Source organism: Lactuca virosa, chromosome 1 (genome assembly GCF_052849685.1).
Source record: "Lactuca virosa cultivar CGN04683 chromosome 1, Lactuca_virosa_CGN04683_v6, whole genome shotgun sequence".
NCBI lineage: Eukaryota > Viridiplantae > Streptophyta > Magnoliopsida > Asterales > Asteraceae > Lactuca > Lactuca virosa.
Window position 1 is genome coordinate 254,053,379 of NC_136426.1, and position 27,824 is coordinate 254,081,202.

Below are 27,824 nucleotides of genomic sequence, written 5' to 3' on the forward strand. Positions count from 1 at the left end.
ACTTCAAAAATTCAAGGTCACTTCGGTCGTCAAATCCGCGTAATATGAAAAATTCAAGTTCGAATTTCCATATAAATTTCTCCCCCTTTTTATAATCGAAATTTGATTATAAAACCTTCAAGGAAAGAGAACGTGCTCTATTCGGAATTTTTCGTGTCAAAACTCCCCCTTAACATGTGGCATAAACTTTGTGCTTCAATCCGGAAAAACCAAAAAAATATTCAATTTTTAGCTTCCTTCGCGGACCGCCTTTGACAAAATTTCTCAAAATTGGGTAGAAATTGTCAATTCAAAATTCTGCAGTGACCCGGTGCGCCCAAAACAACCAAATATGCGAAACTCTCCCCGTTTTCCGAAGCTGGGTAGAAAGCATCAATTCGCATAAACTGCAGGGGCCTAAAATGCATATTCTTCAATTTTCAGCAAAATCAGTCCTTTTTCGAATTTGGGTATGAACCGCCAAATGTTCGAAACCTCAGGGACTATTTTCGAAAGTTATGCCTTTTGTTCCCCAAACATACGAAACTTTGCGTCCAAACATACGAAACTTTGTATATTCGTACGAAAGTTTAGGGGCTGTTTTCGGAACTTTTCTATTTGTCTTCAAATCATAGGAAATGTTGCTCATATTTACGAAATTTCCTCGGGTGAAAAGTGACAAACATACGAAGTGTCAAGGGCCATATACGAAACTTTGCTTTATCATTCCATATATACGAAGAATTCAACCCTTGGTACGAAATCTTGAAAAGGTGTTAAACTAACGAAATTTCAGGGGCCATTTCCGAAACATTTGTGTTTCTTTCCCAATTTAAACCAGGTAACGTACGAAGATTTTTTTTTCTCTCCCCTTCGTACGAAACTTCATCAGCCCATTTTCTCTCTCCTCTTCGTATGAAACTTCATCAGCCCATTTTCTCTCTCCTCTTCGTATGAAACGTCATGTGCCTATTTTTCTCTCTCCTCTTCGTATGAAACTTCATCCCCAGGAATGAATTTTTTTTTCTCTCATTAACGAAATCTTCATTCAGATTAACGAAATCAAAGCATGTCGAACGCTTAATGGTGAACAGTAACCTCTTGATCATTCAAATGCTTAATCGACATTTTGTTAACACTAGATTTTCTCAAAATCATCGACATCAACAGGCAAGTACAGACTTCGTTCATAACACCAAAACCTTTGTCTTTCAAACACTAACCCATCGACTATTATCAATTTCAAACAATCCGACTCCAAAATCGATTTCCTTAAACCCATCTATCGACCATCGATCCCAAATCAACAATCATCTGGGAACCCTTCGTACATCAACCCAATTCTTCAATCAAGCCTTCGTCAACCACATGTTCATCAAATCGACTCCAACCCAATTCATCAACTCAGTTCGTTCTTTGCAATAACAAACTCAGATTCCAAAGAATTCGATAATTGAGATCATCGATTCTAACTTCATCATCTTAACGAAACAACGACATCAAATTTTTCACAGCGATTCCAACCATTCGTTCTTTCATCCCTTCTAAACATTGAAATCAAATTCCAATCAATCGCTATCAGACCAAAACAAATTCGATACCAAGTCTTTAAAATCAATTATAGACCCTTAATCATCGACTTCGACTGTGAAACCCAAAATTAACCTTTCCCAATTCGTTCTTAACTGTAGATATGAACGAACACACATCCAACAACGACAATCAGTCTATCATTGATATCAATTTCTTCCGATTATCAAAAACGACTCTTCGACCATTGATAATTGACTCCGACCATACAAAATCAAAAATCAATTCATCTTCTTCATATTAAACCCAAATAGTGCCGAGAATCGATCTTTGTACATTACACTTCGTTCCAAATCAATGCTTCAAACATACGATATCCAATATCGATTTACAGATCGTGATTATCGTGTTTTTCAGATTGTGATCTCTTTCTAACATCGATGAATAAAAATTGATTTTGACTTTTTATAAAGCTTTGACTTTTTAAATGAACAATCAACAGACACAAATCTACAAATCTATTATCGATTTTCAAATCAATCAGAGGATAATTGATTGTTCTTGATCGATTTCATCAAAATCGGTAATGAACAATGAAACTCAAAAACTCATTGATTGAACCGAGAGTCAAGAACATCAGTTGCGTACAACCCATCTATGCACGAAATTAAGAGTCATGAAACAACGAATCATTTATCTGATTGAAGTAGACTTTTGGACTTTTGTTTTAAAGAAATTGGATCGAAAATCTGGATAAAAAATTATTTCATGAACAGCATATGATCCACTTTTTGGGCTCAATTATTCGAATCAGATTCAATGGCATTTTGGGCTCAATTGATGAACAGTAACAACGAATAATGGACTAGATCTTTGAATAAACGAAATTGATTTACTTTTGAATTTGTCTTTGGGCTTGAAATTCAATCTGATGAACAGTAAAATTGATTATGTTTTTGGTTGGCTTGATCAAAAAAAAATTATTGGATCACACAATGGGTTTTTCAAAAAAATTTGATCCAACGAGTCAAACGATCAAAAATCAAGAACGCAACGCACGATTCAATGAGATTAAGAGAGATCATAGAGAGAGAGACTCACCAAAAATTGCTTCAATTGTGACAAATGTTGCCAAACCGAGAATCGTTCTTCAAAAATCACCTTGATCTTGAAGACCTGCTCTGATACCAATTGTAGTGACTAAAGAACATGGTTTGGCATGCGGAATTAAAGATTGCACAATGAACATGGTGATTTCGGTGTTCAAGAGATGTATTGATTATGTATTGTGTTACAAAAAGGGATCTAGATCTAGTCTACATAAATAACACACACTTACACACTCAACTTTTACATCTCTCAAGCACACCTCTACAAGTGGACTAAACCCACCTTATATAGAGGTGTTTACATGTCTCTCTCTCACTATCTATCTCAAGTCAAAAGGCTAAAGCACCACATGCAAGTGGGTTTTACAAAAGTCAAACATTACAAAGTCATTCATGGAAAACTTTGTACCCCAACAATAACATTTTAAACCAATTTTTGTCAAAAGTATCATTTTTGGCTTGATTTTTGTGAAAATACACTTTTTTTTGGTTTTTGGCTTTTCTGACCTAGTTGTTGGAAAATTTGTAGAAAAATCATCGTAAGACGAAATTTGGATCCGTAAATTCTGGAAGTTTGGAAATTTTGTCTACTTTGTTCACAATGTTTCTCATAAATTTAAATGGCCTCTAACAAGTGTGAAATTGCTCACTTTCACAGGCTGGTCCGAAATTTTTTCAAATCTGATAGGCAGTTTTGTAAAATTCGCCATAAATTGTAAAAAATCATATGAAAACGTGAGAGTAGTAATTTTAAAGGTATAAACCTGAACTCTTTTCATGTAAAACAGTTTTGAAAAATATTATCATTAAGGTGGTCAAAACAGTTCGAGATTGGACCAAAACTTTTCTGTCAAGGGCTGAATTTTGAGTTTAGTTTATAGATCTTTGAACACAACACTCCTTTTTGCTATTTTAAGTGTATAAATCCCAGATCAACAAGTTTACATGTATTATATGTGATAACCATACTTTTCTCAAGGTTTTCATGTAGATCCAAGTGATAAACTTAATATTCTTAACATATTTTTAGATTTATGAAGTAAATATCACATAATCAACAAATAAGTCATGAAAAACACACATATTCATGCATATACACATAGATCTACATAAAGAAACTTGTATTCTCCCTCAAAACGAAGTAAAAATTGAAAATAGGGGGTATGAACTCACCTTGGGGTGATGGATCGGTTTTGATGAAGGGATATGAGAAGATGATGTTGTTTTTGGCCTTAGCAAGCTTTCCTTGTGTGGTTTTTGAGGTTAGAAGGTTTCTAAGAGTATGATCACAAACAAGTGTTTAGAAGAAGTGTTCTAACACAAAAATGAAGTTGTTTAGCTTGAATGTGTGATCACTTACCCAAGATTGATGATCTTTAGTGAAGATCTTCTTGAAACACCTATAGATCCCGAAAATTTGGATGGAAGGAAGGAGGATGTTCTTGAGTGTTTTGAGAGAGTTTTCTTGAAAGATTTTTGAGAGAATGAGGGTGGTATGAGGTGATGTGCATGGAGATCCTCCATGCAATAAAGCGGTGGCAAGCTCTCATAATTCCTCTAATTTCCCTTTATTTTTCTTTTCTTTTCCTCATTGGGCCGATAATTGGGCTTAAGATGGATGAAATTGAATTAGTTTGGCCCACTCTTGGCTTTGCTCGATTTTGTGAAGCCCAATAAATATGTTTCGGCCTAGTGGGCCCTTAAGTGTATTTACGGCCCAATTTGACATAAAAGAATGGATTTATAGCCTATTAGGGTTAATTGGATTAGTTATGGCCCAATAAGGCCCATTAGGGTTAGAATGAATCATTCTAGGCCCAAATGGTCCAAAATGTTATAGATTTGTGAGTTGGGTCCATTTAGAATCCTAGTAGGGTTTCTAAGCCCAAAATAGTTGAATTGAATGCTTATTGGTCCATTAGGCCCAATAAGGAAATCCTAGTCCAATATGGGCTTAAACCGTGATTCTTAGGGTTTTCAACCCTTATTTGAACATATAAGATGTATTTGAATGAGCATAGAGTATGATATTCTCTCATAGTACAAGTTATTACACTAGGTGAATGATTGCATGAGAGTAGAATTTCCTAGCAAAAATGGTGGTTGTGACATCATCCCCCCGTTAGAGGGAATTTCGTCCTGAAATTCTTTCGAAAGATAGGTTCATGAATGAGAGAATAGGTGAGGGAACTTCTGCTTCATCTGGTCCTTGCGTTCCCATGTGAATTTCGGTCCGCGCTTGGCGTTCCATCAAAGCTTCACAATTGGAATGTGGCTCTGCTTCGCTCGCTTCACTTCTTTATCCATGATTTCGACTGGTTCTTCGGTGAACAGGAGATTCTCATTTACTCCGATTTCTTTTAAAGGTATGACGAGAGTTTCATCGAATAATCACTTTTTCAAATTTGAAACGTGGAACACGGGGTGTACGTTGCTAAGGTCTACAAGCAGCTGCAGCCTATAAGCCATTGGACCAATCCGGGCAAGAATCTCGAACGGTCCAATGTATTGCGGGTTCAGTTTTCCCGTTTCCTAAAGCGAATCATTCCTTTCTAGGGAAAGACTTTCAATAGTACCCGGCCTCCGACTTGGAATTCCAGAGGTTTTCGTCATTTGTCAGCATAACTCTTCTGTCTGTCTCGTGATGCTTGAAGTCGAGTTCCTATTTGGATTATCTTCTCTATCGTTTCGCGAATGGTTTCTGGTCCCGTGAGAGTACTGGCGAGTGATCTGCATTTACGACCATAAAGAGCCTCGAAAAGGGGTAACCTTGATGCTCGTGCAATAGACGTTATTGTATGAGGATTCAATCAAGGGCAACTGGGTATCCCATGACTTGTTGAATTCAAACACCCAGACTTGGAGCATGACTTCGAGTGGTTGAATGGTCCATTCGCTTTGGCTATTGGTTTGAGGGTGGTAAGTAATGCTCATGTCTAGCTGTGTTCCCATAGCCTTCTGAAGTGACTGTCAAAATCTTGAAGTAATTCCGTTATCACGATCCACGCAGTGCTTCCTCCGCGATATTCTCCGGCTTCGTGAGCAGACGAGTATGTTATTGATGAAAATAATGAAAAGGCTAACTAGGAATGGTTGGGAAAATTCTGTTCGTAGGGTTCATGAATACAGTGGGAGCATTCGTTAGACCGAAGGGTATCACAACGAATTTGAAATGGTTGCGACGAGTTCGGAAAGCAGTTTTTGGAATGTCCTCTTCTCGGACTCTAAGTTGATGATAACCGGTTCTTAGATCTATTTTAGAGAAATAACTAGCTCCTTGGAGCTGGCCAAATAGGTCGTTAATCCGAGGGAGTGGGTATCGGTTTTTGATAGTGAGCTTATTCAATTCCTTAAAATCGATGCACATTCTGAAGGATCCGTCTTTTTGACAAACGAGACCGGAGCTCCCTAGGGTGAGAAGCTTGGTCTAATGAATCCTTTGCTCAACCATTCTCTTAGTTTGACTGGATAACTTCTGAATTTCGGCGGGAGCTAACTTGTAGGGTGAATTGGCAATTGATGTGGTTCCCGGTATGAGGTCGATTCGAAATTCGACCTGTCTCTCTGGGGTACTGGAATACCTTGTATGCTTACTTCTTCCTTAGCCTTATCCACAACGTGAGCGAGGAAAACGTAGTTCTTCTTGTGCAGGCACTTATGTGCCTTAATGCACTAGATAAGACGAGGATTGGTGCCAGGTTTATCGCCATAGATTATTAGAGTTTCGTGATTGGGGAGGTGAAGGCAAACGACCTTCTCGCGACACATAGTATCAGTATGGTGGGGGCTTAACCCAACCATGCCGATTATCACATCAAAACTCCTAATATTTACTGGCATTAAATCCATTTGAAATGAATGGTTGTTTAGTGTTAAGGTGTACCCTACATAAATATCTTTGGTTGATTCGGTTTTTCCCATTAGCCATCTCCACCGTGAAGGCTTCGTTTAGCTTCTGGGCTTGTTGTTTTAGTAAGTGTTTGAATTTGTTACTAACGAAGCTTCGCTCAGCTCCACTATCGAGTGAGATGCAATAGAAAGGGTTGTTAAGTGGGAACGTACCAGTAACAACCGTCAGGTCTTGAGTTGTCTCTCCTTGACCCACAGTCATGACTCTTCCTGATCCTTCTGCTCCTTGGTTGTTAGCCTTGGGGCAATTGCGCCTGAAGTGACCGGTTCCTCCACCCCCATAGCAGGTGTGACTGGTCCCAATATTGGTGTTGTTGTTAAGGTTGTTGCGATTTTTGTTGTTGTTGTTTGGGTGTTGATTCTGTCGTGGATAAGTTCTACAGTATTTGGTGGTGTGACTCTTTCGGTTGCATCTCTTACAATACGGCTCCCGGCAGGCTCCCTTATGATGGAAATTGCACTGGTTGCATTTTGGAAGGCTTCCAGCATATGATCTCGCTGGTGTTGATGTAGTAGGTGTCATGGTCGCATGGACAGCAACAACATGTTGCTTCTTCGAGAACCCTTGAGTTGACTGTACCTTTCTCTTACTTCCAGACTTTCACTTCCTGTTCTTAAGCTTGGGGTTTGGAGTGCCTTGATAAGCTGTCACTTGTTAGTTTCTGTGCTCGTTCCTACGGTTGGAGTTGCCAATGCTATTTCCACCTCTATTGGTGTTGTTTGCGTTGAGTTGTGCCATAGCAGCGGTTACTGCCGATGTTACAATAGATTGGAATGTAGCAGAGTCCATCTGCAGGAGCGGTGTCTCGTGGGTGTGCTTGTTATTTCTATGGGATGACATTTTCCTGCTGCATGATGATAAGCCAGATCGTAAGTAGCGATCGTCATTCCTGGTTGTACTCTATAAATTTCGCGTCTTGTCGTATGATTCTCGTTGTTTCCATCTACATCCCTATGATGTATTTACAGTAGTAGGTAATCGCAAATTTGGCACGATCATTACGTCTATTCTTAGCGTATATGGGTTGTTTTTGGTTTCTAGATCCTTAAGTATCTAGCGGTTTCGAGGGTTCGGTTGTGCATATAATTGAATTTATGCAATAACATGAAATAAAGATAGCACACAATTGTTTCATTGGTAAGTACCATCTTAGTACACGAAAGAGAGTCATATCGGTTAGTAGGGGGAGAAAAGAAAAGGCTGATCCTAATTGTGGTGGAAAGTGTCTGGTGGTGGTGGTGCTGATGAAGTAGATGCACGTCGGAGACGAGCTACTAGTCGCTCGGTATCTCGTAGTCGTACCTCCCAAACTAACCGTCTTGCTCGGGAGTCTCCGTTCACTTCATGTGTTTGTCTCGCATCTCTCTCAATAGCAACCGCATTTGGTCCGTTTGATTTGGGGTGCCCTCAGTTTGGTTGCCAACGTCTCGGGTGCGCCAGACCATGACTGGGAGGGCCCGGTCAGCTGGTCCTCTATGACTAAGATCGAAGAGACCTCGGTTCCTACCGTAGTGTGGTCGTATCCCCTGCTGGTGACTCCATCTCCAAATATCGTGTGCCCATGGGGGCGTGGGGCCACCGAGGCCCATACGATAAGTCGGTATTCTGGCCATGCATGGAGGATTGATGACATCGGATTCTGCATCCGAGGCATCATCGTCATTGCCATCGGGCTCTTCCTCTTCGAGGTCCACAACTGACTCGGCGGGTCCATCTGCAAGTTCTACTTCATGTTCCTCCTCTGGTTCTTCCTTTGAGTCTTCTTCTGGGTCAAGCCACCCTGCATTCCCCTGACTAGGGAGATAGGGGTCTCCTGGATAATGATGCATGTCCATAGTGTATTGCACGAAGGGGTATAAATACTAGAAACAAATAGCACACCAAATACTCCTATAGTATTTTAATTTTGTTTAGGTTTGGTTCTATAAGCTCTTTGGATAATTAAATGGTAAGTTTGTGATTCATCGTCCATCACAATTACTCCGAACACATGTTGGTCGTATTTTGAATGAATGTAGTTGATCAGGCTACATTCACCCCTAATACGACTACATAACTGCCTGGGTTTAATAGCGATGTACAAATCCTCCAAAGACTTTTACTGTTCTTGTTGTGTTATTACTCTAAAATGCACACATAAGTATGTATTTTAATTATTATGTTCAGAGTAGTTCAGTCCCATTGTATTTATAGTTGCATATCTTGTATTGTTAGATATGCCAGTTCACAATAAACAATGCTCTGATACCAATCTGTCACACCCCCGAACTAGACGGCGGAAACGTCCGGGGGCTTGTGTGTGACTTCATCTTGAAATATCATTACAATGAAGATAAATGAAACATAACATCATCATTACCATGCATAATATAATACAACTGCCATTGTTTACATCAGGTACAATCTTTTAAATAACATGACCAAAACATTCAATGTATGATGTTTAACAGTACACAAAACAAAATCCCTTATTCTTGTTGATTCTTCTGCTTAACGAGTCCCTGAGAATACAAGTTATTTTGAAAACGTCAACATATGTAATGTTGGTGAGTTCATAAGTATATTTGAGAAAATTATTTGTTTAACTTTATAATCGCAAGAAAATCCTGTATTTTCTTAAAATAATTTGGTATGTTTATGTCTGATCTTGTATTAATGCATGTGTGTTATTGTTTAATAGAATGTCAAAAGTGATTTAAGAAAATGTAAATAGAATGTCCCCGGACAACCCGATGTTTCCCGTAAAAGAAGAATAGTTAATGCTGTCGTACCAACATCGAGGCTGAGTACCAGTGTGAGTAAGTTTCCGAATAATCCAATCATAAAAGAAAATAGATAATGCTGTCGTACCAACACCGAGGCTGAGTACCAGTGTGAGTAAGATTTCGAGTAATCCAATCATAAAAGAAAAATAGATAATGTTGTCGTACATCCACCGAGGTGGGGGTACCAGTGTGAGTAAGTTTCCGAGTAATCCAACATAAAAGAAAATCGTCTTCCGCAAACTTCCTAACGTTACTTCCTCTAAGTGAGTCATTATAACGATACTAAATAATGACAATTTTGCCTGTCTTGGCGTTTGTGAATGTCGACTGAAAAATAGAATAAGGTTATAGTCACCCTAGATCGATGTAGTCTAACTGTAGCGAACAGCTCAGGTGTGGGGTGTCATCCCCGTGTAGATCTATACACAAAACCCCACTCTCCCTCAAAGAGACTCTGATTATAACTACATGCTACGATGGAACACTTAATAGGTGTCAACCGACAAAACTCACTAGATCCTTAATCGAATTTACGCGAAGATAAACGTATAAAACTCATTCCAGGCCCAACGAACCATGTAAGTGAGCCACTAGGGCATCGCTAAACATGTGAGTCATTTCAAAACCTAATATGAATGAGATTATATAACATGGGCCCAAAATATATGTAAAAGGACAACTAAGGCCCATTTCACATGTAAGGTATTTATAGGCCCAAATAGCACGCAAATAGTATACAAAACCTATCAAACATATAAATGGGCCACTAAGGCCTAATAACCTAGAAATGATCAAAATTAATCCGTTTGTTAGTTTATTGTTGTTTTTGGTTCAAGTATTCACTACAATAGCATAAAAGGCCCACTTTTTGTAAAAATGACGTTCTTCGCCCATTAAGCCAAAAATTTACAATTAAGGCCCAATTTTTGTGAAAATAATACTTTAGTCCCCATTTTGTTCAAAACTTGTGTTTATGACTAGTTTGTGGTAAAAATAACATTTTAAACCCATTTTGGTCAAAAGTATCATTTTTGGCTTGATTTTTGTGAAAATACACATTTTTCTGGTTTTTAGCTTTTCTGACCTAGTTGTTGGAAAATTTATAGAAAAATCATCGTAAGTCGAAATTTGGATCCGTAAATTCTGGAAGTTTGGAAATTTGGTCTACTTTGTTCATAGTTTTTCTCATAATTTTTAATGGCCTCCAACGAGTGTGAAATTGCTCACCTTCACAGGCTGGTCCGAAATTATTTCAAATCTGATAGGCAGTTTTGTAAAATTCGCCATAAATTGTAAAAAAATCGTATGAAAACAAAACGTGAGAGTAGTCATTTTAAAGGTATAAACCTGAAATCTTTGAATGTAAAAAAGTTTTGAAAAATATTATCATTAAGGTGGTCAAAACAGTTCGAGTTTGGACCAAAACTTTTCTGTCAAGGACTGAATTTTGAGTTTAGTTTATAGATCTTTGAACACAACACTCCTTTTTGCTATTTTAAGTGAATAAATCCCAGATCTATAAGTTTACATGTATTATATGTGATAACCCATACTTTTCTCAAGGTTTTCATGTAGATCCAAGTGATAAACTTAATATTCTTAACATATTTTTAGATTTATGAAGTAAATAGCACATAATCAACAAATAAGTCATGAAAAACACACATATTCATGCATATACACATAGATCTACATAAAGCAACTTGTATTCTCCCCCAAAACCAAGTAAAAATAGAAAATAGGGGGTATAAACTCACCTTGGGGTGATGGATCGGTTTTGATGAAGGGATGTGAGAAGATGATGTTGTTTTCGGCCTTAGCAAGCTTTCCTTGTGTGGTTTTCGAGTTTAGAAGGTTTCTAAGAGCAGGATCACAAACAAGTATTTAGAAGGAGTGTTCGAACACAAAAATGAAGTTGTTTAGCTTGAATGTGTGATCACTTACCCAAGATTGATGATCTTTAGTGAAGATCTTCTTGAAACACCTAGAGATCGCGAAAATTTGGATGGAAGGAAGGAGGATGTTCTTGAGTGTTTTGAGAGAGTTTTCTTGAAAGATTTTTGAGAGAATGAGGGTGTTGTGAGGTGTTTTAGCCGAGAAGAAGAAGAATAGAGGAGAGAGGGAGTGAGGTGATGTGCATGGAGATCCTCCATGCAATAAAGAGGTGGCAAGCTCTCATAATTCCTCTAATTTCCCTTTATTTTTCTTTTATTTTCCTCATTGGGCCGAGAATTGGGCTTAAGATGGATGAACTTGAATTAGTTTGGCCCACTCTTGGCTTTGCTCGATTTTGTGAAGCCCAATAAATATGTTTCGTCCCATTGGTCCCTTAAGTGTATTTACAGCCCAATTTGACATAAAAGAATGGATTTATAGCCTATTAGGGTTAATTGGATTAGTTATGGCCCAATAAGGCCCAATAGGGTTAGAATGAATCATTCTAGGCCCAAATGGTCCAAAATGTTATAGATTTGTGAATTGGGTCCATTTAGAATCCAAGTAGGGTTTCTAAGCCCGAAATAGTTGAATTGAATGCTTATTGGTCCATTAGGCGCAATAAGGAAATCCTAGTCCAATATGGGCTTAGACCAGGATTCTTAGGGTTTTCAACCCTTATTTGAACATATGAGATGTATTTGAATGAGCATAGAGTATGATATTCTCTCGGAGTACAAGTTATTACACTAGGTGAATGATTGCATGAGAGTAGAATTTCCTAGCAAAAACGCTGGTTGTGACATCCCGCGATTCGAATACCCGACCTCGAGCAAAAACTCTGAGGCCTCAAACCAATAAGCTCACTAGGTTTGCACCAAACAACCCAAATCGATAACACCACTGGGGCCCAAAACAAATACCAGAACCATCCGTATGCCTGAGCGGCCACAACCCAAAGATTAACAGGAACATAAACACCGCCGCGAGTCATAGTTTCCAACCATCCTATCCTCCCCTAACCAGCCCTTAGAATCCCTGAAACCTACCTTGATTCGAGTATGGATCCGATGTTTCCAGTAGTACGGGCCCAATACTACCTTCCACACCTATCCATACTTTACTCAAGAATCATCTCGGGTCTTCTAAGTCCTAGTCACAAAATACTCCAGAAACCTGCTCAACAGTGAAATAACCACACTAAACTACTCCCTACAGTATCCTAGGGTTCACCCACACCCCCTCTGCCATTAGCTGCTAAAGAACCCCTACCAACGCCAGCTAACCACTTCACAAATATAATTACATGCAACCAAGCTTAAATAATCCTTCGACTAAAGGACTCAGTCCTACAACGGTTGGACTCAAACAACAGCTGCACAATATGTAACATCCTGATTCCCAGGTATGTTATTTTAAGTATTTATTTTGAGGTTCATTGACCTACTCGACGAGTTGGTGCTATAACTTGCCGAGTAGAGACGGGATGGTCACGTGGGTTTAATGATCTACTCGACGAGTCCGGGAGTAGACTCGTCGAGTAGGCGTTGGGAGTGAAAACCCTAGATCCCCGGGTTTGAGACCTATTTAAAGGCACTTATAGCCTCATTTGTGCCCACACCTCACTGAGAAGAAACCCTAATCGCCCCCTTGAGCTTGTGAGAGAAGTTTTAAGCCTTACTTGAGATTTGTGAGTGCATTTTGGTAGAGGAAAGCAAGATTCCAAGCAAGGATTGTGAAGAGGCTGATAGATCTAATGCTGATACGTCCAAGGGATCCTGTTAGAGGTATCAAGTTCGAACCTTTGTCTTTTATTTGAGTAGAACTCTCATTTTGAAGATTAGGGCTTCCTCTCTTTATATTTTTGGGACTTTGAGGATTTGGGGTTCATGAGGAGGCTTGAACTCCGGATCTGGACCTTAGGAGGTCCCTAACATCTAAAGGTTCCTGCTTTATTCAGCCTTGATGGAATTTATGAGTGAATAACCCATTTAGATCATGTTCTTGGCTTTTCATGCCCAAAATGCCATGCATGGACGTAAAGTTTATGACTTTACGTGATAAATGAGCCCTGAGAGTATGGATCTGGAGTTTGGGAAGGTCTCCTACCTTAAAGTCGTCTGAATACAAGTTGAGTCTGAATGGACTCGCTGAGTTGATGAACCGACTCGGCGAGTAGATTAGGGTTTGTCCCGATGAAGCTTTACCATGCGACGGCCCGGCGAGTTAGGGTTTAACTCGATGAGCTGGACCTTCATGAGATTCCTGAGAACGATGGGACTCGACGAGTCGCGCAAGTGCACTCAGTGAGTCTGGTCAATTTGGGATGTTGACTGGAATTGACTTCTGTTGACTTTAGGGTTGGTCAAATACGTAATCGAGGTCAGGGAAGGGTAAGATGGTCTTTTACCCATTTATAGGGTTAAGAGTGTAAGAGAGACCAATGAATGGTGTAGTCGAGTATGAGGAGGGTTTTAATTAGAGATATTATCCTTGTGTTAGGCGGAGGCTAGATCGAGGATTCCCGAGCACGAGGCTTTTACTTACTAGCTTACGAGGTGAGTCTTCTCACTATACATACCTAGAGTGGTAATCAGAGTTGTGCGTCAGAGTATCTTATATGTTAATTGTGTACTGTGATATGATGCATTATTTCTATGTGATTTATGCTATGTATTATTCAGAGTTTACAGAGTTAGGACCTGAAGGTCCACAGAGTTGGGACCGGAAGGTCCACAGAGTTAGGACCGGAGGGTCCACCAGATTTGTGGGACTGGAGTGTCCCACTGAGACACACTGACCAGAGGTTCATATAGAGTTATAGCCTCAAGTGGCTAATTGTTGTATGTGGTATTGCGGGGAACTCACTAAGCTTCGTGCTTACTGTGTTATGTGTTATGTGTTTCATGTACTTCCGATGATCGCGTGAAGACCCCGGCTTGATTGTACACACACTCGCGTTGGAGATATATTTTGGAGGATCCTGGTTTATGTGATAAATAACTTTTGATAAATAAATTGTATTAATGTGGATACTTGAGATTTTGGGAAATATGACGTGTGATTTCTATGTTTGAAATGAAAATTTTGGTTTGAAAAATTTACGTCGTTACAAGTTGGTATCAGAGCCTTGGTTTGAGGGATTCACACGCACCTTCGGGTATATTTGGACTCAAACTGAGGATTTGAGAGAATTTTTCCAAGAGAAACGATTTTTCTAAAACAGGCAAGAGTTCTAAGAGAAAAACGAGAAAGTGCGATGTGTACAATCAGCCAGAGCCCGAAAGGTGATTTCCCAAAATACCCTTACTTGTTATGTTATGAAAAATTTACGAGATATCTATGAGATATTATGAGATATATTATGCATGCTAGAGAGTAGGCTAGGTATTTCATATTTTAGGACTAGAGTGGCCTGATTTGTGATGCCTTAGCCTAAGAGTTCTGCTACCTGTGAATTGTTTCGCGAACGAGTATGTAGCGGAAATGAGCTTATGAGAGTAGTTTGGGTTCGGTGAAATATAGAGTACTTGCGGTGTGGAAGGTAGTATTGGGCTCGTACTACTAGAAGCACCGGGTCGGTGAGCAATCCAAGTAAGAATCCTTGGGATGCTGTTACGTGCTATTTGTGCACCTTTTTGCACACCTTTTAGTCCCATTTCATGCATCTATTTAGCACAATTGTTCTTCCTTTTTCTTGCATTTCATCATATTCATGTTAGTCTCTAGAACAACCTTATTTGCACACTTTTATGTCTTTTTCAGGTAAACCGGAGGTTGGAACGCGCTTTGGGAAGTGTCGGGAAGCATTGCTGAAGATTTCGGGATGATCGGGCGAAGAACGAAAAAGTTGGAAAAATCAAGTTTGGAATTGGAGTCAGAGAGGTACACGGGGCGTGTTGAATTTACACTGAAAAGTGGGCACGGGGCGTGTTTGACCAAAATGGGAGCTGTTGACCAAGCTGGACACGGGGGTGTGTCAGTTTAGTGCAAATCAACACGGGGCGTGTTAGCTGCTGAACACGACCCGTGTCAGTTTAGCCTATTTTAACACGGGCCGTGTTCGACCCAAAAACCAACTGTTGGCAGTTTTTCCTATCTTTCATATTACGGGTTGAGGGCCATTTTTACACAGACACAACATATCAGAGCATATTTTAAGAGGGGATTTCGAAGGTTTTTGCAAGGGTTTGTCCATTAATCATTTGGAAACATTAATTCTCGTTTTTGTAAGTTGTAATTACACTTAATTTCATCTTTTAGACTTGTGATCTTGTTCTAGCCATGTGTGGCTAGAACCCTAGTTTCTCCAATTTCATGTTTTGACTTTTTGGTTGTGAATCAAATCATATGACCTGATGTTTGTGTTTAATTCCTATCTAGTGAAACTGATTTTACTTCAATCGAATGTTTGATTCTAATAATGATTCTTATTGGCCATTTGAATTAGGGTTAGGTCATTCAAGTTATTCATTTTGCAAAATCCGTAATTGTTTTGTGAATTGAACTAAGTAACAAGCATTAAATTGATTTCTTATGAATGAATTTAGTGTAAATCTTTTCACACATTCTTACGCTCCCGAGCTTGTGAGGAGTATTAGGTGTTGTTGGGAACATTCACAATAAGCTTAATGCAATCTTTTAATCTACTTCTAAGAGCTTGTTTAGATTAGGTTAGTAAGGTTAGGATTAATCAAAGAGCTTGTTTTGATTGATTAATGTGGTGAATGGAAAGTGTTAGAGCTTGTTAACACTTTCAAGTACCAACTTAGATAGAATGAAACAAATGTCTTGTCATCTTTGATTCACATTTCTAGATTGTCATACATGGAGTTGGAGTCCTTACAAAATCTAAACTTAATTCATTGGTTTAGTTGTTTACTCGTGTTTTAAATTGATTTGCTACATCATTACACTCAAACCCCCCCTCTTTACTGTTGGTGACCATAGTACTTTGCGCAAAGAGGTATAGACTAATTATCCCGTGTCTCTGTGGATCGACCCTGCTTGCCTTGTACTACCTTTTAGTGCAATATGGTGGGATTCTTTTGGAGTATATCGTACCCCTATTATTTGTTGGGTCTGACACGCTTAACAAATTGGCTCCGTTGTCGGGGACACGGTGTTACTAATTGTTTTATGCCAAGATCTTTTCGTACAGGTACGCCATTGCCAATTCACTCGGAGATAGAGAAGACTGCAAAGAAACTAAGGAAGCAAGCCAAGCTTCGTAAGAAGCAACCGGGTTCCGGGACTTCTTCGTCATCTACTCCCCCGGTCATCAACATTTGGGAGGACATACCCCTCTCAAGTGTATCCGCATCAGAAACAGAAAGTCTCTCACTCTCATCACAACCATCCTCACCCAACAATACCACTCCACCATCTTCACCTACCTATAATACCCCAAACACTATACCCACAGAAACTTCAACCACTACTCACACCATGGGAGATAACCATGGAGGAAATCCACCTCCAAACCCCCCACCCGAACAAACTCTCCGTCAATGGTCAAGACAAGAGGTTACTCAACAACCTCTTTGCATCACATACCCAGCCGCCACCAACTTGGAACTAAAATCCGGGCTCATTCACTTACTCCCAACATTTAGGGGCCTGGAAAATGAAGATCCTCACAAGTATCTCACAGAGTTCCATGTAGTATGTGTGGGTATGAAACCACACAATGTCACGGAGGATCAGATCAAGCTTAGGGCATTCCCCTTCGCAGTGTAAGACGCAGCCAAAGACTGGCTCTATGACCTCCCACCGGGGACGGTGACTACTTGGGTAGACCTTGCACAGTTGTTCTTGGATAAGTACTTTCCCGAGATGAAAGCTTCAGCCCTATGGAGGGAAATTATTGGAATCAAGCAACACAAAAGAGAAGCTTGCCACACATATTAGGAAAGATTTAAGAAACTATGTGCCCGTTGTCCAAAGCACGGGATTACTGAGTATCAGCTCCTACAGTACTTCATTGAAGGCATGACCCCAATGGAAAGAAGACTACTCAATGCTTCTAGTGGCGGATCTTTACCCGATAAGACTCCAACCGAAATCCGCAATCTAATCAAGAACATGGTTGAAGATTCCAAACATTCAAGCCATGATGAAGAATGGTACACGGATGCACCCCGAGGTGTAAAGGAAGTTCAAACTCCTCAGATTGAAGCTCAATTGTCCGAGCTCACAAAAGTAGTAATGATGTTGGCCAAAGACAAAGGTGTGCAGCCCACACCCCGCCCATGCGGTATTTGCACTCAAGTGGGGCACCCAACCGATATGTGCCCTCAACTTCAAGATGAGGAATATGAAGAAGAAAAAGCCATGGGAGGCTATTCCGGATCAAATCAAAGAGGATTTGAGCAGCCACAGAATGACCAAAGATGGAACAACAATCAAGGTTAGGGAGGAAATCAACAGGGAAGTTATCAACCAAGTCAACCAAATCAATACCAACAGAGACCACCTTTTCCACCACAGAACTTTCAGCCAAGGCAGCCACAACACCCTCCTCAACAATCGGGTTCATCAAGCATGTCCTTAGAGGACATAGTGAAGAGTTTGGCCACTAGCAACCAAACTTTCCAACAAGAGACAAAAGCAAGCATAAAGAACTTAGAGCAACAAGTTTCACAGCTTGCTACTTCCGTAAGCAAACTAGAATCTCAAGGAAAGTTGCCCGTCCAAACCGAAAAGAATCCAAGGCACAATGTGTGTGCCATCACTTTGAGAGGTGGAAAGAGCTATGATGATCCAAAAGTGTCGATTGATCAAAAGGAAGAAGAAATAGTGGTCGAAGAGGCAACCAAAGAAATAAAGGAGGAAGAGAAAACAATCGAAAAGAAGCCCTTCATCACTGAGTCTAAAGCCACACCTGCTCCATTTCCCGAAAGATTAAAGAGCACGAAGAAAGAACGGGAGGAGAGTGAGATCATGCAAATGTTCAAGAGAGCTCAAATCAACATTCCACTCCTCGAGGCCATCAAGCAGGTACCTAGATATGCAAGGTTCCTTAAGGATCTTTGTGTATCTAAAAAGAAATTAAAAGGAAATCAAGTCGTAACAGTTGGGGAGCATGTATCCGCGGCTTTGCAAAAGAGGATGCCCCCGAAGTGCAAGGATCCCGGTGTTTTTACCGTGCCTTGCAAGTTGGGGAATCTTTATGTACCCCGAGCTATGCTTGATCTAGGTGCATCCGTAAATGTCCTACCATATTCTCTTTTCAAATCAATTGGTGTAGGAACATTAAGCAAAACTGGTGTGATCATCCAACTTGCCAACCGGTCTTTGGTACAGATGCCAGGGAACAAGTAGGGGGGGTGATCGAGTGTGAGTATACTCGAGCGAGTCTCTGATTACTTTTGTGTTGTATTACAGAGACATCATGGTGGCTACGCGCCACAACCCAGGGGCAGTGGTACCAGTGACGATGAGATCCGGAGGATGATTCATGAGGAGGTAGCCGTATCCATTCGAGCAGAGATTCCCGAGATATTTGGGTCTATCAAGACCACCCTAATTGAGACATTTGATGAGCGATACGCTGCTGTCACTCAGGTTGCTGCTGCTGCCACCACCGCAGTTGTTGCTGCTGCTAGGCCACAGGGAGGTGACTCGTTGTTGTTTCGGGAGTTCCTCAACACGAAGCCACCAGAGTTTGATGGGATGCAGGATCCAATTACTGCTATGAGATGGATTTCTGATATCGAGGGGTGTTTCTATACTTTTTCTTGTCCATATCACTTGAGGGTACAGTTCGCACTGAACCAGCTTCGCTTGGGAGTGTAGGATTGGTGGAAGTTTGTGACAGCCCATTTTACTCCTGCAGAGCACAATGCCGTGACTTGGGAGAGGTTCACTATGATGTTCAAAGATGAGTATGTTCCCCCGGTGGAGAGGGAACGGTTGGCCTAGGAGTTCCTGTCCCTCAAGCAGAGGACAGAGTCTGTGACAGTGATTATGAGGATGTTTCATGAGAGGGCGTTGTTCTGCCCTGAGCACGTGTCTACCGAGCAGGCATGTATGAGTCGGTATTTGAGCATTCTGAGGAGGGATATTCGCGAGTCCGTGGCGAACTCGTCTTACCGGTCATTTGCTGAGCTTCAGGAAAATGCCTGGAAGAGGGAGATCGAGCTAGAGACTCAGGCCAGGGAGGAGGCGGAGTCTCAAGGGAGGGTTCGGCGGCCGGCACAGTCTCAGCCGGTAGCCAAGCGGGCAAAGCCCGCTGATTCGAGATCAGGAGGTAAGAAGGGCCGCACTTGTGGAAAGTGCAGCAAGGGTCATGAAGGGATATGTCGAGCACGGTCTTGCTACAAGTGTGGCAAGGAGGGGCACATGGCGAAGGACTGCCCCAAGGGATTTGCAGTTTGCTTTCACTGCAACCAGACTGGTCATCGGAAGGCCGAGTGTCCGCAGCTGCTTTAGGGATCAGCGTAAGGAGCTGCACCTGCTGCTATTCGAGCTACAGAGAGTCGGCCAACTAAGGTCGAGGGACCGAAGGCTCGCGGGAGAGCCTTTCAGCTGACAGTGGAGGAGGTCCGCGCAGCACCTGATTTCGTGGCCGGTATGTATTATTTTATTATTTTATTCTAAATTGTTTGTGCTTACATGTGATATGCGTAGGTACTTTTCTTGTGAGTTTTGTACCTGCCTTAGTGTTATTTGACTCGGGTGCGAGTCGATCGTTTGTATCATTAGCGTTTAGCCACCATATAAGTATCAGGCGCTAGTCGATGAGTCGACCTCTGAGAGTTTCTATAGCCGATGAGCGTGCGGTGTTTGCCACTGATGTGATCCGGGGATGTGTACTCGAGATTTTTGGTGTTGAGTTTCCGATAGATCTGGTACCGATCGCGATGGGTGACGTCTTTGTCATTGTGGGCATGGACTGGTTGAGCCGGTACGGAGCGGTAATCGACTGTGAGCGTCAGTTGGTGACCATACGAGACACTAGTGGGGGAGGGCTTACAGTATATGGCGAGGGTACCCGATGTGGATCAGCTTTTTGATCTACTGCCCGAGCGAGACAGAGTTTACAGCAGTCTGGCATATGTGATGGATACGCGGGTTACTGCTGAGAGACCGAGTTCCATTGCTGAGGTTCCGATAGTGTGTGAGTTTTCGGATGTTTTTCCCGAGGAGTTACCGGGGTGCCTCCCGAGAGGCAGGTGGAGTTCCGGATTGATTTGGTTTCGGGAGCGGCGCCTATTGCCAAGGCTCCTTATCGCCTTGCGCCGCCCGAGATGCAGGAGTTATCCTCGCAGCTTCAGGAGCTGTTGGGGAAGGGTTTCGACCGAGTAGCTCGCCTTGGGGAGCGCCGATCCTTTTTGTCAAGAAAAAGGACGGTTCACACCGGATGTGCATTGATTACCGGGAGTTGAACAAGCTTACGGTCAAGAACCGTTATCCACTTCCGAGGATCGACGATCCGTTCGATCAGTTGCAGGGTGCATCTTGGTTTTCCAAGATTGATTTGAGATCAGGGTATCACCAAATGAGAGTACGCGAGGAGGATATTCAGAACACAACTTTTAGGACTCGTTATGGGCTTTACGAGTTTGTGGTGATGCCTTTTGGGCTCACCAACGCACCGGCAGCATCCGTGGACCTCATGAACCGGGTGTGCAGGCCTATTCTGGATCGATCGGTGATCGTGTTCATTGACGATATCCTAGTGTACTCGAGGTCCAGGGAATAGCACGAGGAGCACCTTAGAGAGGTTTTGGGAGTATTGAGATCGGAGAGGCTTTATGCCAAATTCTCCAAGTGTGATTTCTGGTTACGAGAGGTCCAGTTCTTGGGGCACCTCGTTAATCAGAATGGGATTTTGGTCGATCCGGTCAAGATTGAGGTTGTTATGAGTTGGGAGGTGCCGAGATCCCCCACAGAGATCAGGAGTTTTCTGGGATTGGCCGGCTACTATCGGAGATTTATCTGAGATTTCTCCAAGATTGTCGTTCCTCTCACCAGATTGATCCGGAAGGGCGTTACTTTTACTTGGGGTCCCGAGCAGCAGACCTCGTTTGAGACCTTTCGCCAGATATTGTGCGAAGCCCCGGTGTTAGCCCTTTCTGAGGGGATGGAGGACTTTGTGGTTTACTGCGATGCGTCTATATCTGGGTTGGGTGCGGTGCTTATGCAGAGAGGGCACGTGATAGCATATGCATCGAGGCAGCTGAAGCCTCATGAAACGAGGTATCCCACCCACGATTTAGAGTTGGGGGCAGTGGTATTCGCCCTTAAGATCTGGCGCCACTATTTGTATGGGGTTTGGTGTACCATATACACGGACCACAAGAGCTTGAAGTATCTGATGGATCAGCCCAACCTGAATATGCGTCAGAGGAGATGGTTGGATGTGGTAAAAGATTACGACCGTGAGATCCTGTATCATCAGGCAAGGCTAACGTGGTAGCCGATGCCCTGAGCCGCAGGGCGGAGAGTGCCCCGATTCGAGATGTGTGCATGAGGATGACAGTGGTAACTCCAGTGTTGGATATCATTCGAGAGGCCCACGCGGAGGCCGTGAGACCGAAGAACCGCAAGAGGGAGCGGATGATTGGGCAGGTATCCGAGTTTGTGACGGATAGTTGAGAGCTTATGACCTTTATAGGGAGGATTTGGGTGCCCTATACGGGCGGAGCACTAAGCATACTGATCGAGGAGGGGCACAGATCGAGATTTTCGATGCATCCCGGGGCCATTAAGATGTATTTGGACCTGAAGAGAGATTACTGGTGGCCTTGCATGAAGAGGGATGTTGCGTGGGTAGTCGAGAGGTGCTTGACCTGCCGTCGGGTCAAGGAAGAGCATCAGCGTCCACACGGTCCATTACAGCCTTTGGAGATTCCCCAGTGGAAGTGGGAACAGATCTCTATGGACTTCATCACAAAGTTACCGAGGACTGCACGTGGAGTTGACGTGATTTGGGTGATTGTGGACCGATTGACGAAGAGTGCTCATTTTCTTGCTATTAATGAGAGCTCCTCTGCAGAGAAATTAGCCGAGATTTATGTGAGAGAGGTGGTATCTCGGCACGGGGTGCCGATCTCGATAGTGTCAGATCGGGATGTGCGTTTTACTTCCAGGTTCTGGAAGAAGTTTCATGAGGAGTTAGGTATGCGACTGCACTTCAGTACAGCCTACCACCCACAGACAGATGGGCAGAGTGAGCGGACGATCCAGACGCTCGAGGACATGCTTCGAGCATGTGTTATAGATTTCAGTGGGAGTTGGTACACATACCTGCCTTTGGCTGAGTTTTCTTACAACAACAGCCACCATTCGAGTATTGGTATGCCTCCCTTTATTCTTTTATACGGGAGGAGGTGTTGGACTCCTATTTGTTGGGGAGAGGTGGGACAGAGAGTGATGGGAAGCACTGAGATAGTGCTCAAGACGACCGAGCAGATTCAACAGGTCAGGCAGAGGTTACTGACTGCCCAGAGTCGCCAGAAGAGTTGCGCAGACAGGCGACGATCCGAGCTCGAGTTTCAGTTTGGAGACTTTGTCCTTCTGAAGGTATCCCCTTGGAAAGAGGTAATTCGATTCAGGAAACGGGGCAAGCTTGGGGCCCGATACATCGGTCCTTTTAGGGTGACCGCCAGAGTGGGTAAGGTAGCGTATCGTTTGGAGCTACCTGCAGAGTTGAGTCAGATCCATAACACCTTCCACGTATCCCAGTTGAGGAAGTGTGTAACCAACGAAACGGCAGTGGTACCGCTGGAAGACATTCAGGTAGATGCGAGCCTGAATTATATTGAGAGGTCGACCGCGATCTTGGATCGAAAGGTGAAAGTTCTGAGCAACAAGGAAGTGCCCCTAGTTCAGGTCCAGTGGCAGCATCGGAGAGGGTCCGATTTGACTTGGGAGCCGAAGTCAGAGATGCAGGAGCAGCATCCAGAGTTGTTTGCGGAGCATGACTTCGAGGGCGGAGTCTGATTCTAGTGGGGGAGAATTGTAACATCCGGATTCCCAGGTATGTTATTTTAAGTATTTATTTTGAGGTTCATTGACCTACTCGACGAGTTGGTGCTATAACTCGCCGAGTAGAGACAGGATGGCCACGTGGGTTTAATGATCTACTCGACGAGTCCGGGAGTAGACTCGCCGAGTAGGCGCTAGGAGTGAAAACCCTAGATCCCCGGGTTTGAGACCTATTTAAAGGCACTTATAGCCTCATTTGCGGCCACACCTCACTGAGAAGACACCCTAATCGCCCTTTGAACTTGTGAGAGAAGTTTTGAGCCTTACTTGAGATTTGTAAGTGCATTTTGGTAGAGGAAAGGAAGATTCCAAGCAAGGATTGTGAAGAGGCTGATAGATCCACTGCTTATACGTCCAAGGTCTCCTGTTAGAGGTATCAAGTTCGAACCCTTCTCTTTTATTTGAGTAGATCTCTCATTTTGAAGAGTGGGGCTTCCTTTCTTTATATTTTTGGGACTTTGAGGATTTGGGGTTCATGAGGAGGATTGAACTCCGAATCTGGACCTTAGGAGGTCCCTAACATCTAAAGGTTCCTGCTTTATTCAGACTTGATGGAATTTATGAGTGAATAACCCATTTAGATCATGTTCTTGGCTTTTCATGCCCAAAATGCCATGCATGGACGTAAAGTCTATGACTTTACGTGATAAATGAGCCCTGAGAGTATGGATCTGGAGTTTGGGAAGGTCTCCTACCTTAAAGTCGTCTGAATACAAGTTGAGTCTGAATGGACTCGCCGAGTTGATGAACCGACTCGGCGAGTAGATTAGGGTTTGTCGCGATGAAGCTTTACCATGCGACGGCCCGGCGAGTCAGGGGTTAACTCGACGAGCTGGACCTTCATGAGATTCCTGAGAACGATCGGACTCGACGAGTCTGGTCAACTTGGGCTGTTGACTGGAATTGACTTCTGTTGACTTTAGGGTTGGTCAAATGAGTAATGGAGGTCAGGGAAGGGTAATATGGTCTTTTACCCATTTCTAGGGTTAAGAGTGTAAGAGAGACCAGTGAACGGTGTAGTCGAGTATAAGGAGGGTATTAATTAGAGATATTATCCTTGTGTTAGGCGGAGGCTAGATCGAGGATTCCCAAGCACGAGGCTTTTACTTACTAGCTTACGACGTGAGTCTTCTCACTATACATACCTAGAGTGGTAATCAGAGTTGTGCGTCAGAGTATCTTATATGTTAATTGTGTACTGTGATATGCTGCATTATTTCTATGTGATTTATGCTATGTATTATTCAGAGTTACAGAGTTAGGACCGGAAGGTCCACAGAGTTAGGACCGGAGGGTCCACCAGAGTTGTGGGACTGGAGGGTCCCACTGAGACACACTGACCAGAGGGTCATATAGAGTTATAGCCTCGAGTGGCTAATTGTTGTATGTGGTATTTCGGGGAACTCACTAAGCTTCGTGCTTACCGTGTTATATGTTATGTGTGTCAGGTACTTCCGATGATCGCGGGAAGGCCCCGAATTAACTGTACACACACTCGCTTTGGAGATATATTTTGGAGGATCCTGGTTTATGTGATAAACAACTTTTGATAAATAAATTGTATTAATGTGGATACTTGAGATTTTGGGAAATATGACGTGTGATTTCTATGTTTGAAATGAAAATTTTGGTTTGAAAAATTTACGTTGTTACACAATAGGTCCAAGTCCTTCATTCTAAGATTATTTAACCTCCGTAGCATGTAATGCATTGTATTCATTTGATGGTTAACTCTCATCAACATGGGTCCCACAAAGCACAAAGCAAGCAACATTCGAGCAGAGAAGCCGACTGGCACTAGCACGCAATAAAATCCGACATATCCTCATACGAAATCCTCGATCTCAATTCTCCGCACCACAAGTGCACCTTAGCCATGCTCTCACTCTCCTCGAAGTGGCTAATCATTCCTCGCGCTGACCAGCTATATACTGCACCCGCTCATGAAACTTCCACCAACCCCGCAGCACTCGTGTACGCTAGTCATACATAACATTGGATCCTATAGACAGTCGAATACCTGATCCTACCCTAAGCCCTTCATCCAACAAGAACAGCAAATAAGGCCAAACCAAACATTCTTAGGCTATATAATATTAGTTATGTACAACTAGGGATGTTATTCGGGTCGGAACCGAACCGAACCGACCCAAACCCGAATAAACCGAAAACCGAATAATGGTAATTGTATGAACCGAAAACCGAACCAAATAAGCAATACGGGTTCGGTTTGGGTATTATTCGGTTTGGTTCGGTTCCGGCCCGAATAACCCAAATAACATGTACAAGATGATTGAGGAGCCGAATAACCCGAATAACCCAAATAACATTTAGAATGTGATTATAAATATTGTATTTTGTATGACTTTTGTAGCTTATGATTTCATAACAAATCTTTTAAAGAAACAAACTAAAAGATTGAGTAGTAGATTAACACATTCAAATTTCAATGAGTAACATACATAATAACACATTGAAAGATTGAGTAGTAGATTAAGATACAAATACTTACTTGAGTTTCTTGATTTGGAACCCAATTTTCCATGACTTGAATGGGGTTTGATCACACTAGAAACTAGAAAATAAGGATGAGGAGACGATTATTTTTTCCAGACGCAAGGGCCGACTTTTTTTTTTTATCGTGAATGCACTTTGAAGTTTGAACTTTGAACTAGTGATGATCGATCAATGAGTCCATGTTATCGCAAGTCGCAAGGGCAGCAGCCGCAATCGTCGATCAAAGAGTAATGTCACAAGGATGAGAAAAACCTCAATCGATCAAAGAGTAATGTCGTCGACTCGCCGATTTGGTGTAATACGCTACTGTTGATTTCGTGTAATACGGATGATCGAATTCGATTTCGTTGATTTTTTTGGTGTATTATGTGGGTTTTGTTGGGTAACGATCGATAGAAAAGAAGACCGAATAAGCAATCGTGTTAGGAAAAAAAATGTGACTTTTCATATTCGGTTCGGTCCTTTTGGAGCGAATAAGCCCTTATTCGGGTAACCCGGACCGAATAACCCGAAAACCGAATAAGCCTTATATAAATACCCGAAAACCGAATCGAATTGCTTATTTGGGTCTAATTCGGTTCGGTTCGGTTTTCGGTTCGGTTCGGATTTTCGGTCCAAATTCTCATCCCTATGTACAACTATGATGCATACACTAAGCAACTACAGTAATGATGTCAATTTCATATAAGTAAGAACCCTAGGCTATCAGACATCATATAATCATGCAATTCTATCATGCAATTCCTGAAGATCCCTAGCCTATCACTAGCATGATGTTCTAACATCTCACTATATCAAGGAATAATGTGGTAATGTGGGGTCAACTTACTGGCTCCGTCTGATCGTACACATCACATCCTCTTTTGGTTATTTTGAAAGCAACTTTGAAAGTTATCTTTAAAACCTTTACTTTGAAAATTGTTTTTAAAACCCCTTTTTCCTTAGTTTGAGACTGGATTCATACGAGTGTTCCTCCATTTCACTCAAACCAAGGCTCTGATACCAACTTGTAACGTCCCAACAATTTTAGCAAAATTTAAACTTTTCAAAACAACCCATTTATTAACAAAGTGTTTACAAAAACATTGTTTCCCAAAACATAATTTAAAATTAGGTCTCCCAAGATCCACTCTGTTGCAAAACCAAGGATGTGTACGGTCCCGCCTTCGCCCTACCACGAATCATTTGAAGAACTTAAAACCATAAACAAAACTATAAGCACAAAGCTTAGTGAGTTCCCCCAAAGTACCAACACACAAAAAAATAATACATATCACAAATAACAACATACTATGGGTCCAATCAACCATCGGGTTGGAATACCATATGCCCTCAACCACCGGGTTGGAATGCCAATATATTATGGGTCCAATCAACCATCGGGTTAGAATACCCCAGGCCCTCACCCATCAGGTTGGATTACCAACATACTATGGGTCCAATCATCCTCGGGATGGAATACCCAAGACCTATCAACTGATGCACAAAGCAGTCCAATCACACCACATATCATACAATCATATCGGGTCTAATAAACTATCGGGTTGGAATACCCCAGGCCTAATCAACCATCAGGTTGGAATGCCAATATACAACGGGTCCAGTCATCATCGGGATGGAATACCCTCGGGCCCGATCAACCATCAGGTTGGAATGCCCCCGGTCTGTTGGCTCATGCACATAGCAGTAAAATCTCAACCATCAATCAACATATAACCAGTCAACAGACATCGGGAAGATCTATAGATCACTAAGCATAATAGCATGCATAACATGATATCAATCCAATAGGCCGACATTGGTGCCTTCGACCCGTAAGTACAGTGAGGAAAACTCACCTCGCACTATCGAATAATACAAATGATCCCTGGCTACTGGATGACAGTTCCCCGAACTGTCGAAATCAAGACAACACCCCATCAACAGTTGATTCCACGAATAATCGCTGACTGCAGATCCGGTATAATCCACGCACTATCAGATATGAAAATGACAACCCATAAATATCTAGCCATTGACTCATACTAGGAGTCCAAATTAGGGTAAAAGAAATTTTTCCCCTTCCTCCAGCTTAGCCCTAAGCCA